Source organism: Rhamphochromis longiceps, linkage group LG15 (genome assembly GCF_057381845.1).
Source record: "Rhamphochromis longiceps isolate RC_006_pf linkage group LG15, R_longiceps_female_GT1.1, whole genome shotgun sequence".
NCBI lineage: Eukaryota > Metazoa > Chordata > Actinopteri > Cichliformes > Cichlidae > Rhamphochromis > Rhamphochromis longiceps.
Window position 1 is genome coordinate 29182942 of NC_140571.1, and position 16015 is coordinate 29198956.

General features: G+C 43.5%; 1 pseudogene; it reads right to left on the reverse strand.

The window, feature by feature from the left end:
• Positions 1 to 12856: 12856 nt before the first annotated feature.
• LOC146652893 (uncharacterized) lies at positions 12857 to 15199 on the reverse strand (annotated as a pseudogene).
• Between the last annotated feature and the right edge of the window lie 816 nt (positions 15200 to 16015).

Consider the following 16015-nt stretch of genomic DNA (forward strand, 5'->3'; position numbering starts at 1 on the left):
CTAGAAGTAATAAATGCATGAACTAGTTTTTCAGTGTCACTGAGACAGGATATTTCTAATTTTAGAGATATTGCATAAATAGAAGAAAGCAGTCCTACATATTTGTTTAATATGTGCATTGAAGGACATATCCTGGTCAAAAATGACCCAGGTCTTTATGTCTTTAAGACATTGATGCAGTTTAACTAATTGGTGTGTGTTATCTGGCTTCATGGATAGATAGAGCTGGGTGTCATCTGCATAGCAGTGAAAATGTATGCTATGCCTTCTGATGATACTGCCAAAGGGAAGCATGTATAATGTAAACACAAATGGTCCTAGCACTGAACACTGTTGAACTCCATAATTAACCTCAGCGTGTGAAGAAGACTCTCCATTTACATGAACAAATTGGAGTCTATTAGATAGATATGATGCAAACCACTGCAGCGCAGTACCTGTAATACCTACAGCATGCTCTAATCGTTCTAATAGAATATTATGGTCGACAGTATCGAATGTTGCACTGAGGTCATAAGAAAATCATTTGTAACCTTCACTAAAGCTGTTTCTGTGCTGTGATGGGCTCTGAAACCTGACTGAAACTCTTCAAATAAGCCATTCCTCTGCAGATGATCTGTTAGCTATTTGATAACAGAAGTTTTTTTTATATGAAAGGAAGGTTGTTGATTGGCCTATAATTAGCTAAGACCACTGGGTCTAGAGATCTTTTTTTAAGTAAAGGTTTAGAGAAATAGGTAGATCATATTTAAGATTGAAGCATTAATTAGTGGCAGGACTTCTTTGAGCAGTTTTGTAGGAATGGGGTCTAAAAGACACGTTGATGGTTTGGAGGAAGTAATTACTGAAGTTAACTCAGAAAGATCAATTGGAGAAAAAGACTCTAAATGAATATCAATGGTACTCAAAGTAGCTGTAGATAATGGTGGTGGTCAGAGGGCCCGGTGGCGCCAGTGTCCGGCGGCCTCGCCTCTGTCAGTACGCCCCAGGGTGGCTGTGGCTACAATGTAGCTTGCCATCACCAGTGTGTGAATGTGTGTGTGAATGGGTGGATGACTGGATATGTAAAGCGCTTTGGGGTCCTTAGGGACTAGTAAGGCGCTATATAAATACAGGCCATTTACCATTTACCATAATGTTACATCTGTGAGATGATTTTGAGTATTTTTTTTTCTCTAGTAATGGTTAAAAAAGTTTTGTAAAGAAATTCATGAAGTCATAACTAGAAAAAGGATTGGTTGGCTCAACAGAGCTCTGACTTTTTGTCAGCCTGTCTACAGTGCTGAAGAGAAACCTAGGGTTGGTCTTATTTTCTGGGGTGGCTGTAGCTCAGGTGGGCAACTATTCACCAGAAGGTTGGTGGTTCGATGCCAGGCTCCTCCAGTCTACACCATGCCAAATATCCTTGGGCAAGTTACTAACCCCATGTTGCTCTCCGATGCACTCCATCCGAGTGTGAATGCGAGTGAATGTTAGATAGAAGCACTAAAAAAAACCTTAGATAAAGTGCTTGTGTGAATGGGAATGATTGGGTGAATGCACAAGTTATATAAAGCGCTTTGAGTGCTCAGTGAGATTAGAAAAGCGCTATATAATAAAATGCTGTTGTCCACAATAACTAAAGAAGAAATTTACTTGGCAATTAAAAGACTAAAGGGAGGGGAAACGGCAGGGCCAGATGGGTTTGACCCAGAATGGTATAAAATAATGCAGGATTATTAGACTCGCACCATGTTAAAAACATTTAATTGGGTAATGTAAATGAAAACTATCCCTTCTTCATGGAGGGAAGCAATAATTTCCATTATACCAAAAGAAGGAAAAGATAAACTAGAATGTAGTAACTATTGCCCAATTAGCATAGCTGGACTGGCCATCGGGCATACCGGGTTTTTATGGGCCGATGATTTTTTATTTTTTTTTGTAACGGTGGTGGACTGGCCAGATGCTGGCCGGTGTGTAAAAATAACTCAGTTGTTTGGCGGTGGCTATCGCGGAGCTTCCACAGATTCAGTAACATTAGCAAGTGGTGGAGGCCAGCAGGTGGATGAGAGAAAGGGGAGGCAGGAGAAGGAGAGACCCGAGGCAGACGCAGGTCCGAGTGTCAGGTGAACTGAACTTCAGGTAAGAAGTTATGACCTGCAGTCTATCTGGGTCAGATATAAACCAAGTTTAGGTGGAGTTTATTTTCGTTGTGCTGACTTTTTACAGTCAGTTACAATACTGCGTACTAGCTAGCATGACGGAGTTTCTATACAGCTGGGTGGGTGCTATGATGTTACTGATAGTGAACTTTATTTTATTCATAAGGTTAGTTAGTAGAGTTGCCAACCGTCCTGTAAAAAGACGGAATCGTCCCGCATTGAGAGAAAATATTACGTGTTTCGTATTGAACTGAAAAGGAGCACAGTTTGTCCTGTACTTCAGCTAGAATGGAAAAAGACACAAAGCTGGATTTATTCTGTCTTTACGCTGCACAGCTGCCTCTTCTCTTCTAATTCTGTCCCCCTCCCTCTCCTGTTGCTACTTCAATCATGAAACTTATCAGTGATCAGCTTTTCTCTCTTGTTTGTTTATCGCCCACTTAGCGCCAGAAAGAAGAAACCAGCAGATGTCACGTTAAACAACAGCTGCACGTTTAAGCTTGATCAGCTGTTGTTAGAATTTATTTAATATTAATTTCTAGTATCAGCTAATGTTTGCTGGAGCCACAGCTGTAAAAGCTGCTGGTCATGATATCGGTTTGTATATGTGGCGAGAGGGAAACATGAAGATGAAACCAGGAGATGTCCTTACCCATCAGAGCTGAACAGGTGATTGAGAAACAGGTTTACCTTTTAGGTGACAGTAATGAGTTGAAGGGAAGTTATGAACTGTTTCTGAGAGACAAATAACACCAGGATCCTTTTTTACGCTGACAGCTGGTAACTGTGCAGGGGCGGGTCTAGCAAAGTTTTGCCAGGGGGCCAGGTAGGGTATTAACAGGGAAAGGGGAGCACAAAGAAATATGTTCTTATTCTCATTTAAAATGTCATGCTTTTATTAATTATCTGAAGCTTACAACCAAAGTTGTTATCTGACGTAAAATGTATAGAAATATACCAACAAGACAGCGTACATCACTGTCAAAACAGAGTCTGTTTTCATTCAAAGGCTTTATGGCTTTTCCTATAATACCTGGGGGGGGGGGCAGTCTCTAGTCAAAATGCCCGGGCCAATTTTTTGTCCCAGTCCAGCCCTGCCAATTAGTGTACTGAATATTGATTATAAGTTGTTCACATTCATCATCTCTAAGAGACTAGAAACAATATTACCCGGGTTAATACATAATGACCAAACGGGTTTCATCAAACAGAGACAGGCCCAGGACAACATCAGAAAGGTTTTGCACATAATGAGGCAGGTTGATAAACAAAAATTAGAGACCTTAGTGTTAAGTTTAGATGCCAAGAAGGCATTCGGTTCAGTGAAATGGTCCTTTTTATATAAAGTGCTTGAGAACTTTGCTTGTTTAACTTTGATAAATCCATAGTTGATATTATTTCAGGGCTATACAACAAACCAACAGCTAAAATCAAAATCAACAGAAACGTCACCGAACCATTTTATATTGGAATGCTGGACACGACAGGGTTGCTGTATTTCACCACTGCTTTTTGCTTTGTTTATAGAACTATTAAGTTAGTGGATCAGACAGAAACAGGATATAACTGGAGTAAGAACGGCAGAAGGGGAACAGAAATTAGCACTATTTGCTGACGACATACTTTTAACAATATCCTATCCCTCAAAGGCACTCCCACAAATCATGGAAATGCTATCAGAGTATGGTTCTTTTTCGGGATATAAGGTTAATGTAAATAAAACGCAGGTATTAACTTTAAACTATGAACCACCAGTCGAAATTAAGAATCGCTATAAATGGAAATGGGATGCAGATAGCATTAGGTATTTAGGGGTGGCAATACACTGTGACTTCACCAAAATGTTCAATGCCAACAATGCCCCGCTAAATGAATCTATAAAATCAGATATACAAAGATGGGATACCATTCCATTTCAGGACCTACACTCCAGGATCGAATCAATCAGATTAAATTTTCTTCCCCGACTGCTGTATTTGTTTCAGTCTTTACCGATAGAATATTGTTAAAATATATCTGGAACGGGAAAAAACTAGAGTTAAATATAAAACGCTCCAACTAAAGAAAGAAAAGGGAGGGCTTCCTTGTCTACGAGAATATTAATGTGCAGCTCAGTTAAGACCACTGATATGTCTCTGTTGTCCAGATTACACCGCCGGATGGAAAGATGTTGAAGGAACAATAGTTAAAGGAATACCAGTTACAGCTTTAATATCGGACATAAAATTACAGAATAAAATACACATGGCAGACAAACCCATACTACAAATAATGATATCTGCTTGGAAAGAAGTAATAAGAATTTAGGGTTTGGAAAATGCCTCCAAGGTTTTAAGATGGTGTGCATATGATTCAGATTTTACTCCAAATCAGTACGATAATAGATTCAAAAACTGGATTTCAAAAGGTATAACTAATTATTATTCATTTGTCCACAAGGGGGCATTCCAAAGCTTTGAATTTTTAAGGAGTAAACATGATTTAGGTTCAGACGATTTCTTTAGATATCAACAGGTCAGAAATTATTTTAATCAAAACTTAAAAGTTAACCTAAATGAATTACAATTTGTAGAAACATTTTTATTATTAACTAAACCTGGAGTGCAAAGCAAAATTATTTCCAATTTATATAACAGCATCCTGTGGTGTAAAAGTGACAGCACTGTGTTTATTAAAGCAATGTGGAGAAAAGAAGGTAATTTGCCAATTACAGAGGAGTGTTGGGCCACGCATGCAAGATACAGTGGGCTACCACTGGGTCTAATGTTTGGCGTGAATTTTGTTGGAAAAGCATCATGAGATTTTTCATCACCCCTGCTCAACAAAGATATCGGGGAACTGGTGACAAACGTTGGAGATGTGGGGGAGATGGAGCTAACCATTTCCATATCTTTTGAGATTGCAAAGTTGTTTGCCAGTATTGGTCTCTAATCCATGAACATCTACAAAATGGTTTTTCATTTGTTTATCCTTTAACCTTTGAGACCATATTTTTGTGTAATGCACCAGTGGATAAATTGAATTACAATGATAGAAGACTCTTGTATATCCTACTGGCCGCAAGTAAAAAGCCTCTTACGAGGAGACGGCTTAAGCCTGAACCACCAACGATGGAAGATTGGATACATTCTGTACAAGAGATGTATACGATGGAATAATTGTCATTTTCTCTTAAACTTCAGAGGGATACCATCAACAGAATATGGTCTAAATGGACAGAATATGTTAAGCCTGTGAGGTGTGATTTTTTATGAACCATGCTTTTTTTTTTACATTAAAGCCCTGAGTATTATGTGAACTTACCCGCCCTGCTACCTCCTAACCCAAGTCTTTTTTTCCCCCTTTCTTTTCTTTTTTCTCTCATCTTTTCTTTGTTCTTTCCAATTATAAGTTAAAAAATATGAAAGCAAAGACAGTGTAAAAAGCCATACTACTGTTATGTTCAATTGCTTTCTCAATAAAAGAGATAATAAAAAAAGAAAAGCGCTATAAGAACCAGTCCATTTACCATTTCCCTCAATCAGTGATGAATAGTCAGATGTTCTGGCTTTGCGGAGGGCTTTCTTATAAAGCAGCAAACTATTTCTCCACACTAAATGATCTTCTAAATTTTTGACACACCATTTCCTCTCCAGCTTACAAGTTATCTGCTTTAGGATACGAGAATTATACCACACCATTAAATACTTCTGATTTGAGGCCTTATTTTTCACAGGAGCCACAGTATCCAGTGTCATACGTAGTGAGGAGGCAAAGTTATTAACAAGATAATCGACCTCTGTTTGAGCAGCGTTCAGGTACAGTAGCTGCTCTGCTCTGTGTTGGTACAGGGCATTGAAGATGATAACAGTGGGTGCATTATACTCTTAAACTTAGTTACAGCACTTTCAGAAAGACATCTACAGTGGGGCAAAAAAGTATTTAGTCAGCCACCGATTATGGAAGTTCCCCCACTTAAAATGATGACAGAGGTCAGTAATTTGCACCAGAGGTACACTTCAACTGTGAGAGACAGAATGTGAAAAAAAAATCCATGAATTCACATGGTAGGATTTGTAAAGAATTTATTCGTAAATTAGGGTGGAAAATAAGTATTTGGTCACCTCAAACAAGGAAAATCTCTGGCTCTCACAGACCTGTAACGTCTTCTGTAAGAAGCTTTTCTGTCCCCCACTCGTTACCTGTATGAATGGCACCTGTTTGAACTCATCATCTGTATAAAAGACCCCTGTCCACAGCCTCAAACAGTCAGACTCCAAACGCCGCCATGGCCAAGACCAAAGAGCTTTCGAAGGACACCAGGAAAAGTATTGTAGACCTGCACCAGACTGGGAAGAGTGAATCTACAATAGGCAAGCAGCTTGGTGTGAAAAAAATCAACTGTGGGAGCAATTATCAGAAAATGGAAGACATACAAGACCACTGATAATCTCCCTCGATCTGGGGCTCCACGCAAGATCTCATCCCGTGGGGTCAAAATGATCATGAGAACGGTGAGCAAAGATCCCAGAACCACACGGGGGGACCTGGTGAATGACCTGCAGAGAGCTGGGACCAAAGTAACAAAGGTCACCATCAGTAACACACTACAACGGCAGGGAATCAAATCCCGCAGTGCCAGACGTGTTCCGCTGCTGAAGCCAGTGCATGTCCAGGCCCGTCTGAAGTTTGCCAGAGAGCACATGGATGATACAGCAGAGGATTGGGAGAATGTCATGTGGTCAGATGAAACCAAAGTAGAACTTTTTGGTATAAACTCAACTCGTCGTGTTTGGAGGAAGAAGAATACTGAGTTGCATCCCAAGAACACCATACCTACTGTGAAGCATGGGGGTGGAAACATCATGCTATGGGGCTGTTTTTCTGCCAAGGGGACAGGACGACTGATCCGTGTTAAGGACAGAATGAATGGGGCCATGTATCGTGAGATTTTGAGCCAAAACCTCCTTCCATCAGTGAGAACTTTGAAGATGAAATGAGGCTGGGTCTTCCAACATGACAATGATCCAAAACACACCGCCCGGGCAACAAAGGAGTGGCTCCGTAAGAAGCATTTGAAAGTCCTGGAGTGGCCTAGCCAGTCTCCAGACCTCAACCCCATAGAAAATCTGTGGCGGGAGTTGAAAGTCCGTGTTGCTCGGCGACAGCCCCAAAACATCACTGCTCTCGAGAAGATCTGCATGGAGGAATGGGCCAAAATACCAGCTACTGTGTGTGCAAACCTGGTAAAGACCTATAGTAAACGTTTGACCTCTGTTATTGCCAACAAAGGTTATGTTACAAAGTATTGAGTTGTATTTTTGTTATTGACCAAATACTTATTTTCCACCCTGATTTACGAATAAATTCTTTACAAATCCTACCATGTGGATTCATGGATTTTTTTTTCACATTCTGTCTCTCACAGTTGAAGTGTACCTCTGGTGCAAATTACTGACCTCTGTCATCATTTTAAGTGGGGGAACTTGCACAATCGGTGGCTGACTAAATACTTTTTTGCCCCACTGTACTGTGATGAAGTCTGCTCCCCACTGCTGTGTAATCAATTATTGTAAATGTAAATGTTATCAGGAAATGATCAGACAAGAGAGGGTTTTCAGGAAACACTGCTAAATGTTCAGTTTCTATGCCATATGTTAAAACAAGATCTACACAGCAAATCCAGCATGCCCAAATTAACACTGTCGGATTTGATTTCAACACTATTAAAGTGTCTATATGGGTCCACACCAGAGAGTGTTAATTTAACTCTTTTTGGAGAGTTGGTACGTTAACTCTGATTTAGTGTTAAACACCAAATCTGTCTGGAGTTGATAATTTAACACTTGGTGTTAAGAGTTTATATATTAACTCTCAAAGAGTATTTTAGTTTAACTACGTAAGAGTTATCTTCTAATTCATTCTAAAAAGCGGGAATTTTACTGTTCTGAACTTATAGAAATTTCTTTTGGAAATAAACATTTACTAAAAAGATGCAATGGTTTTTGAAAAACATTTATTCTGAACTGTGCACCACAATTTCAAAACATTTTCTGAAAGATGTAACAGTGTACATGTTCTCACGTTCATTAGAATTGTGTTTATCAAAAGGTCTGACATAGGCGAGCTGGTAAATGCAAATAACAGCATTCTCATCACTTATTTCTTCAATACAATATGCATGTCCTTCATTCATCCCTTTGTGGAACTTCAACGCACTTCTGCTCTCCCCCATATTCCATCTTCACAAGCATATCCTGTGCGGAGATTGAATAAAAATTAGTTGACACTAATTAATGGCACAAATAATCCAGTAAACAATTGCAGCACAGTAAAAAAAAAAAAAAAAAAAGGAATCCTCTTTGAGCCATTACTTGTGTAAAGTATTTTCCCAAAAGACAAATACACAGGCAACAGGTAATACTGAACTAAATGTAAAACCTCAACCTTTTTCATTTTTACCTAAACCGTGTGCACAAAACTCTGGAGGGATCTATACTAACGTAGAACCCAGTCAGGACGTCTGCTACTGCTGTTTGCTCGTTTTTTTTTTAATTTATGGGCGATCGTTTTCAGGCTTCAAGTAGCACCATTATACCAACATTTCACATTCTACACATTGTTTTAGGTGTATTTGACCAAAGGTTTGACTGAAAATTCACATGCAAGCTTTTTCCAAGGCTGTGGTATTTGCCCGCAAACAATACCTTTCAGCTAGCTAAAACAGAATATTATGCTATCACCGAGCAACATGGCTAATGCCTTTCACACAGCTTTGTCTCAACTCCAAAGAGCCACAGAAGTAAAAGCTCATAATAATAATTGAAACAATCTTTGAAAAAATGACTTACCAAGCATGGCAAACAACTCAAATATGTAGAGCAAAATGTTCTGAAACGGCTTCACTTCAGCTTCGATTGGAGCCGTGCTGGGGGTGGAGTCTGTGAATTTACTCTGTTGGTGTCATAGCCCCTCTAGGAGTTCAGAGTTAAGAGGTCAAGAGTTAATGTTTCCATTGTAACACCTCCAGATTTGACAGAGAAACACTCATTTTTAACACTCGATTTTAACTACTATCATTTTACACCTCAGAGTTACATTAAAAGAATGTGACTCTGCTTAGAGTAAAATTAACTCTACTTTTGCAAGGAGACTATTAACACCAAAAAATTTAACACTTTTGAATTTGCTGTGTAGAGTGTGATTAAAGTGGTGGGTGGCTTCTTTTACATTTTGAGAGAAGCCAATTGAGTCTAGTTGGGTGGCTGTAGCTCAGGTGGCAGAGCAGGTCAGCCACTAATCAGAAGGTTGGTGGTTCGATCCCAGTCTGCCTCCTGACTGCATGCCAAATATCCTTGGGCAAGATACTAACCCCGTGTTTGCCTACTGGTGGTGGTCAGAGGGCCCGGTGGCGCCAGTGTCCGGCAGCCTCGCCTCTGTCAGTGCGCCCCAGGGCAGCTGTGGCTACAATGTAGCTTGCCATCGCCAGTGTGTGAATGTGTGTGTGAATGGGTGGATGACTGGATATGTAAAGCGCTTTGGGGTCCTTAGGGACTAGTAAGGCGCTATATAAATACAGGCCATTTACCATTTACCATAATGTTACATCTGTGAGATGATTTTGAGTATTTTTTTTTCTCTAGTAATGGAGGATGAAAACCATTACAGACTTCAAAGGGCGAGAGACCGGTGGCAGAAGAGACGTGAAGGTTATGAGACAGCCCAGCCCACAACAGGTAACGAGGCCAAAGCGACGGTTGGGTGGAGACGAAGCACCTCAAGAAGCGCCCCAACTGTTGATTGGTCCGTTCAACCTGCCCATTGGTCTGAGGGTGATAGCCGGACGAGAGGCTGGGAGACGCTCCAATCAGGTGGCAAAAGGCTTTCCAGAACCTGGCGGTGAACTGGGGCCCCCGATCAGAGACTATGTCCTTGGGGAACCCGTGAAGCCGGACGACATGGTCCAAGAGGAGCTCGGCCATCCGTTTGGCAGAAGGGAGGCCGGCCAGAGCGACCAGGTGCACCGCCTTAGAAAACCGGTCTACAAAGGTGAGGATGGTGTCAAGACCGTCCACGGATGGGAGGCCGGTAACAAAGTCAAGGCCGACATGGGACCAGGGACGTCCCAGCACAGGGAGAGGGCGAAGGTTGCCAGCGGGCGGCTGAGTGGAGGACTTGGCCCGAGCACAGGTGTCACAGGCATAAACGAATTCACGGACGTCCCGAGTCATGGAGGGCCACCAGAAGGCACGACGGAGGAGTTGGAGGGTCCTGTCGGGCCCCGGGTGACCAGAGAGCGGGGAGGAATGAGCCCAGAGCAAGGCCTCCTGACAGCACCGGGATGGTACATAGAGCCTCCCAGCAGGGGTGTCAGGCGGAGGTGGTTCGGCGGTCAGGGCATTCCGGATAGAGTCCTCCAAGGGCCACCGAAGGGGGGCAGCAAAGCAATGAGAAGGTAGGATAGGTCCAGGGTCTGACGTGAGGCCGTCCTGGGCGAACTGTCTGGAGAGAGCGTCTGCCTTAGCGTTCTTGGAACCAGGGCGGTAGGCGAGGTGGAAATTGTAAGGCTAAAAGAATAAGGCCCAAAGGGCCTGCCTTGGGTTGAGCTGCTTGGCAGAACGAATATGGATCAGGTTCTGATGATCAGTCCAGATCAGAAAAGGGTCTTTCGCTCCCAGGAGCCAATGCCGCCACTCTTCTAAGGCCCACTTGATGGCCAGGAGTTCTCGGTCTCCGACACCGTACCGTTGCTGCATGGGAGAAAATTTCATTGACACTGGGGACCCCAATCCAGGATCTGGCAGGAAGACCAGGAGATGTGGGGGTCATGTTGACGGAACCAGGGGTATCCAAGGATGAGAGGAGAGGAAATGGCTGAGACTACTAGAAACTGGATCTCCTCCTGATGATCCCCAATAGACATGCGAACTGGCTGGGTCTGGAACTGGATCGGGTAGGGTAGGAGGGGTCGCCCATCTACTGAGGTCACCAGGAGAAATCGATCGACGGAAGTTAACCGAATGCGAAGTTGAGAGGCTAGTGTTTGGTCGATGAAGTTCTCAGCGGCTCCGGTGTCCAGGAGGGTTTCAGATGAGAACTGTTGGTGTTTCAGGTGAAATATTACTGGTAACAGAAAACGAGAGGGGTCAGAGGAGTGGGAAGGGCCAGGTGGGACTCCCCCACAGTCTACCTGGCGTCGTCGTTTCCCGGACGTAGCGGGCACTGGGGACGACGGTGTCGAGCTGATCCACAGTAGGCGCAGAGACCCTCACGCCAGCGTCTCTCTCTCTCCTCTTTGGAGAGTCTACCCAGCTGCATGGGCTCCTCGCTGGATCTACTGCTTGGGCTAGCAGTGGCTCCGTCAGAGGGGGGAGGAGGCTGCGAAGACGTGGCCCTCTGAGGCTGGAAGGATTTGAAGGCCCGAGGGGTGTGGCGAGGCCGCGACATCACTCGTTGGTCGATCTTCAGGGTGAGGTCCACGGCCTCATCCAGAGTTTTTGGGGCCTCACGGCCGGTCATCTCATCTCGGATGTAATCAGCCAGTCCCTCCAGAAAAATAGAGCGCAGAGAATCATCTCCCCACTTTAGCTTAGCGGCCAGGATACGGAATTGGGAGGCAAAGTGACAGACGGGTCGACTGCCCTGGCGTAAATGAAGCAGCTGTGACTCCACTTCCACTTCACTGCTCGGGGGAACAAATGTCTTTTTAATGCCTCCACAAACAGGGCATAGTCATTGCAAGCTGCAGATTTATTGTTGTAGAGAGCCGCGGCCCATTCCTGAGCCTGGCCAGACAAGAGAGAGGTTAACAGTGCAACTTTTGCACGGGCGGTGGCGTATTTAGTGGGCTGACATTCAAACAGCATGTCTAAAGTGGTGAGCAAACCATCAGGCCGCCCATCAACTCCGTTCCACTTATCTGGTAGTCCGATCTGGGGCTCCGCGCTCACCGGCGCTGGCTGACGTTGCAGCAAGGTGACGGAAGTGGAAAGTTGGAGGACAGTTTCGGTGAGGGACTTCATTTTTGTGCTCATCCAATCTACCACACCGCGAAGATATAGTACTTCGGCTTTCAGCCGTTCGAATTCCTCTGTGTCAATATGCGGCTCAGACATCCTGTCACGATCAGGCGAATTACACACAGTAGTTCGGCATGCCCGTGTGGCGTGCTGGCTAGACCCAAACGCGGCGAAGGCTAGCGGTGGGTTGGAACAGACACGCAGTTATTCTAGTAACAATCAGTGCACAAAGCGTAGCTTCGGAACTGTCGTTACAGATGGAGAGCGAGCGGAGCCGGGATGAGAAAAAGTATCAAAGGGACAAACACTCACGGTTGCTGAATCAGGCGGAGACTGACGTCGGCAAAGTTTCGGAGCTCCTGACATGAAGAGAACGATGTCTGAGCGGCGAACAGGTGGGTGGCGTCTCTCTTTTAAACCCGGCCCCATGATCAGCTGATCACCGGCTGACACTTGGAAGAGAGAGACCTAATGTTTAATAATCCACATTTCACTGTTTTACTCTTTTGTTCAGAAGTGGATGCTGTATTGTTCTTTCTTTGTTATTTTTTATGTTTAGGTCATTTTTTGCTGGTTTTTAGTTTGTTTGGTTTTTTTTGTCTGTTTGGGACTTAACACAGTCTCTAAGGGGTTTTGGGGGGATAACAGGAGGAGAGAAGCTGCAGAGAGGAGTGCAAGACTGCAGCTCTGTTTCCTGGTCCCAACTCTGGATAGTCACATTTTGGGGGGTTTAATAAATTTGGCCAGATTTCTAGAAATGAGAGCTGCTCCATCCAAAGTGGGATGGATGCCGTTTCTCCTAACAAGACCAGGTTTCCTCCAGAAGGTTTGCCAATTATCTATGAAGCCCACATTGTTTTGTGGACACCACTCAGACAGACAGCAATTTAAGAAGAACATGCGGCTAAACATGTCACACCTGGTCTGATTGGGGAGGGGACCAGAGAAAACTACACAGTCCCACATTGTTTTGGCAAAGTTACACACCGATTCAATATTGATTTTAATGACCTCCAATTGACGTAATCAGGTGGCATTACTGCCGACGTGAATTGTAATTTTACTGAATTTACATTTACCCTTAGCCAGCAGTTTTAAATTTCCCTCAATGTCACCTGTTCTGGCCCCTGGAAGACAGTTGACTATGGTTGCTGGTGTCTCTAGCTTCACATGTCTGAGAACAGAATCGCCAATTAATAGAGTTTGATCCCCGGTGGGTGTGTCGCCGAGTAGGGAAAAACGGTTACACACATGAACAGGTTGGTGGTGTACCTGGGGCTTCTGTTTAAGACTATGCTTCCTCCTCACTGCCACCCAGTTGTCCTCTTTCCCCTGCTGCTCGGGGCCTCCCGGGGGGAACAGCTATAGGGCCTACGCTACCTTCGGCTGTACCGGCTACAGGGGCCTGGCTAGCTACGGGTGTATCAGAGTCTCCAATTCAGTAATCCTATCCTTTAGAGCCCCCCCCCCCCCCCCCCCCCCCCCCCCAAGAGCACCTGGCTGCAGCCACTGGGGAGCGCCATATTGCAACCTCCACAGTAACCAGAAACACGTGACCTCCACACTAACCGGACACACGTGACCTCCACACTAACCGGAAACACGTGACCTCCACACTAACCGGAAACATGTAACTTCAGTTAAATCGACTTTGACCACAAGAGCACCTGGCTGCAGCCACTGGGGAGCGCCATATTGCAACCTCCACAGTAACCGGAAACACGTGACCTCCACACTAACCGGAAACACGTAACTTCAGTTAAATCGACTTTGACAGTGAAAACAAAATTGTGGGTTTTTTTTACTATTCATGCTGATAAATAAATTTGGTTCTAAGTGTTTTTTAACACTCTGGGTTTATTAAAAAAAATCACCATCCCTTCAGCTTGTTCGTGGCAAAAGTGTCCATGTGTTATGTTTTTATTTCTTTGCTACTTTTTCTGCATAAAGGTTTTTTCATAAATATAAACTAGTCATTACTTTTTACATGTTTAATCCTTCAAACACCTTTTTCTAGTACAATGCACTTGTTTGAAGACAACCTCAAAACTAGGGATGGGTACCGGTGTCCGGTGCCATGATGGCACCGGTTCTGACATAAACGGTAGTAACCAGACCGAAAAGCAGCGCACATTTCGGTGCTTTTTTTCGGTGCTTTTTTTTCCTGAGCTGTGATACACTTTAGATTCTAGCCAATCATTTTATGTTTCCGAGGATAGTAGGCGCGGGGCCAGGTACGTACGTTCTGTTAGAGCAGAGCTACAGATTAAAAATGCCCAAGGCGAAGCGGTTAAAAGTCTGGCTGTACTTCACAGCAAAATATGCAAACTCAGCAGCAACAAGTGCTTTAAGCTGATACTGTGATACTGTCAAAGGAGGTAACACCTCAAATCCGATGAAACACCTGGCGACGCATAGCGTTTTTTTAAAAAGCCCAGAAATGCGCCGTATTTGATAGCTTGCTGCGAGACCTCACACCGAGCACATCTACTGCGGGTGGGTTGCCTGTTATGCAACATCCCCCAAAAACACGAAGAGGAGAGTCCTGGCCCCTAGCCCTGCCAGTGTAGCAGAAATGATGACGGATGATGGTGGCAGCAGCCGTTCTTCTCTGCGTGAGTAGCTAATTTACGTTGAGTAGGCTAACCACGTTATTACATTAATGCATGTAAGGTGAACTAGCAAACATCATCATAGCTACATGCAGCTGTCCTCTTGTTTGATGGCAGATACTCCCTTCACCCTGGCTAAAAAGGCTAAAATGACCAAAGAAAAAGTGGAAAACAGTTAAACATGAGAGGTTTAGGACAAAGTTTGTGTTTTTTCCATTGTTTAAGCACTGCTTCCAGCCAAGAGTGATACCATATATGCCCCATAGCTGCAGAAAAGGCTAACATTGTTATATTTTTACAAAAAACAGCTGAACATGAGAGGTTTTTGGACCAATTTTGTGTTCTCCATTCTTTAAGCACCGGTTTGAGCACCGTTTGAGCACCGGCACCGTTTCAAAAGTACCGATTTGGCACCGGTATCGGATAAAACCTAAACGATACCCATCCCTACTCAAAACTCACCATTTCATATATCAGCAGTGCTACTGGAAATTATTGTAAAGTCATCCCTCACAATAACGCGGTTCTACTTTTGCGGACTGTTTCGCTGATTTTTTTTTTTATAGATTTTTTTTTTATTACAGTACATTGTGTTGTGCGTTCTGATTGCTGTGGAACATTGTCAATCAACCTAGTACAGTGTCTCCTGTACACCAGCGGTCGCCAACAGAGCCACGGACCAGTACCGGTCCGTTGAGTCTGTTTCCCTGGGTCTTTTCCCGTGTTGTGGTCGTGTGTCTTATTTTGAAAGAACTATTTACGCGTTACCATAGCGACCAGAGAGAATCAAGAAGCAGAGAGGAGGATGTTACTCTCAATGTCATAAAGTTACACAAGTACACAGCCGAATTCACATTTATTATGATATTTACAAAATACCACCGTTTTTGTCTTTGTTTGTATCATTTTATTTTGTTGTATTTATCTGCAACACCTTAAAAGCCCGTGCGTGAAAATATTGTCTCACATTAAACTGGTCCGTGGTGCAAAAAAGGTTGGGGACCACTGCTGTACACTACAGAATGCGTTTAGCTTGTCGAATTTATATAAATCTGCCCACGAAACGTTTTGCACGGTTTCATTTTATAATACTGGACTTATGTTTTTATGATGGGTTGAACTTTAAGTGTTTAAACAAAAGAGAAAATGCGATAAACGAGGGACTGCTGTATTATTAATAGTAGAGTCTGGGACATCTAATTGATTAACATCCACATTGATTATCATGCACTATTATTTTTGTTCAAGGAGAGCAAAAACT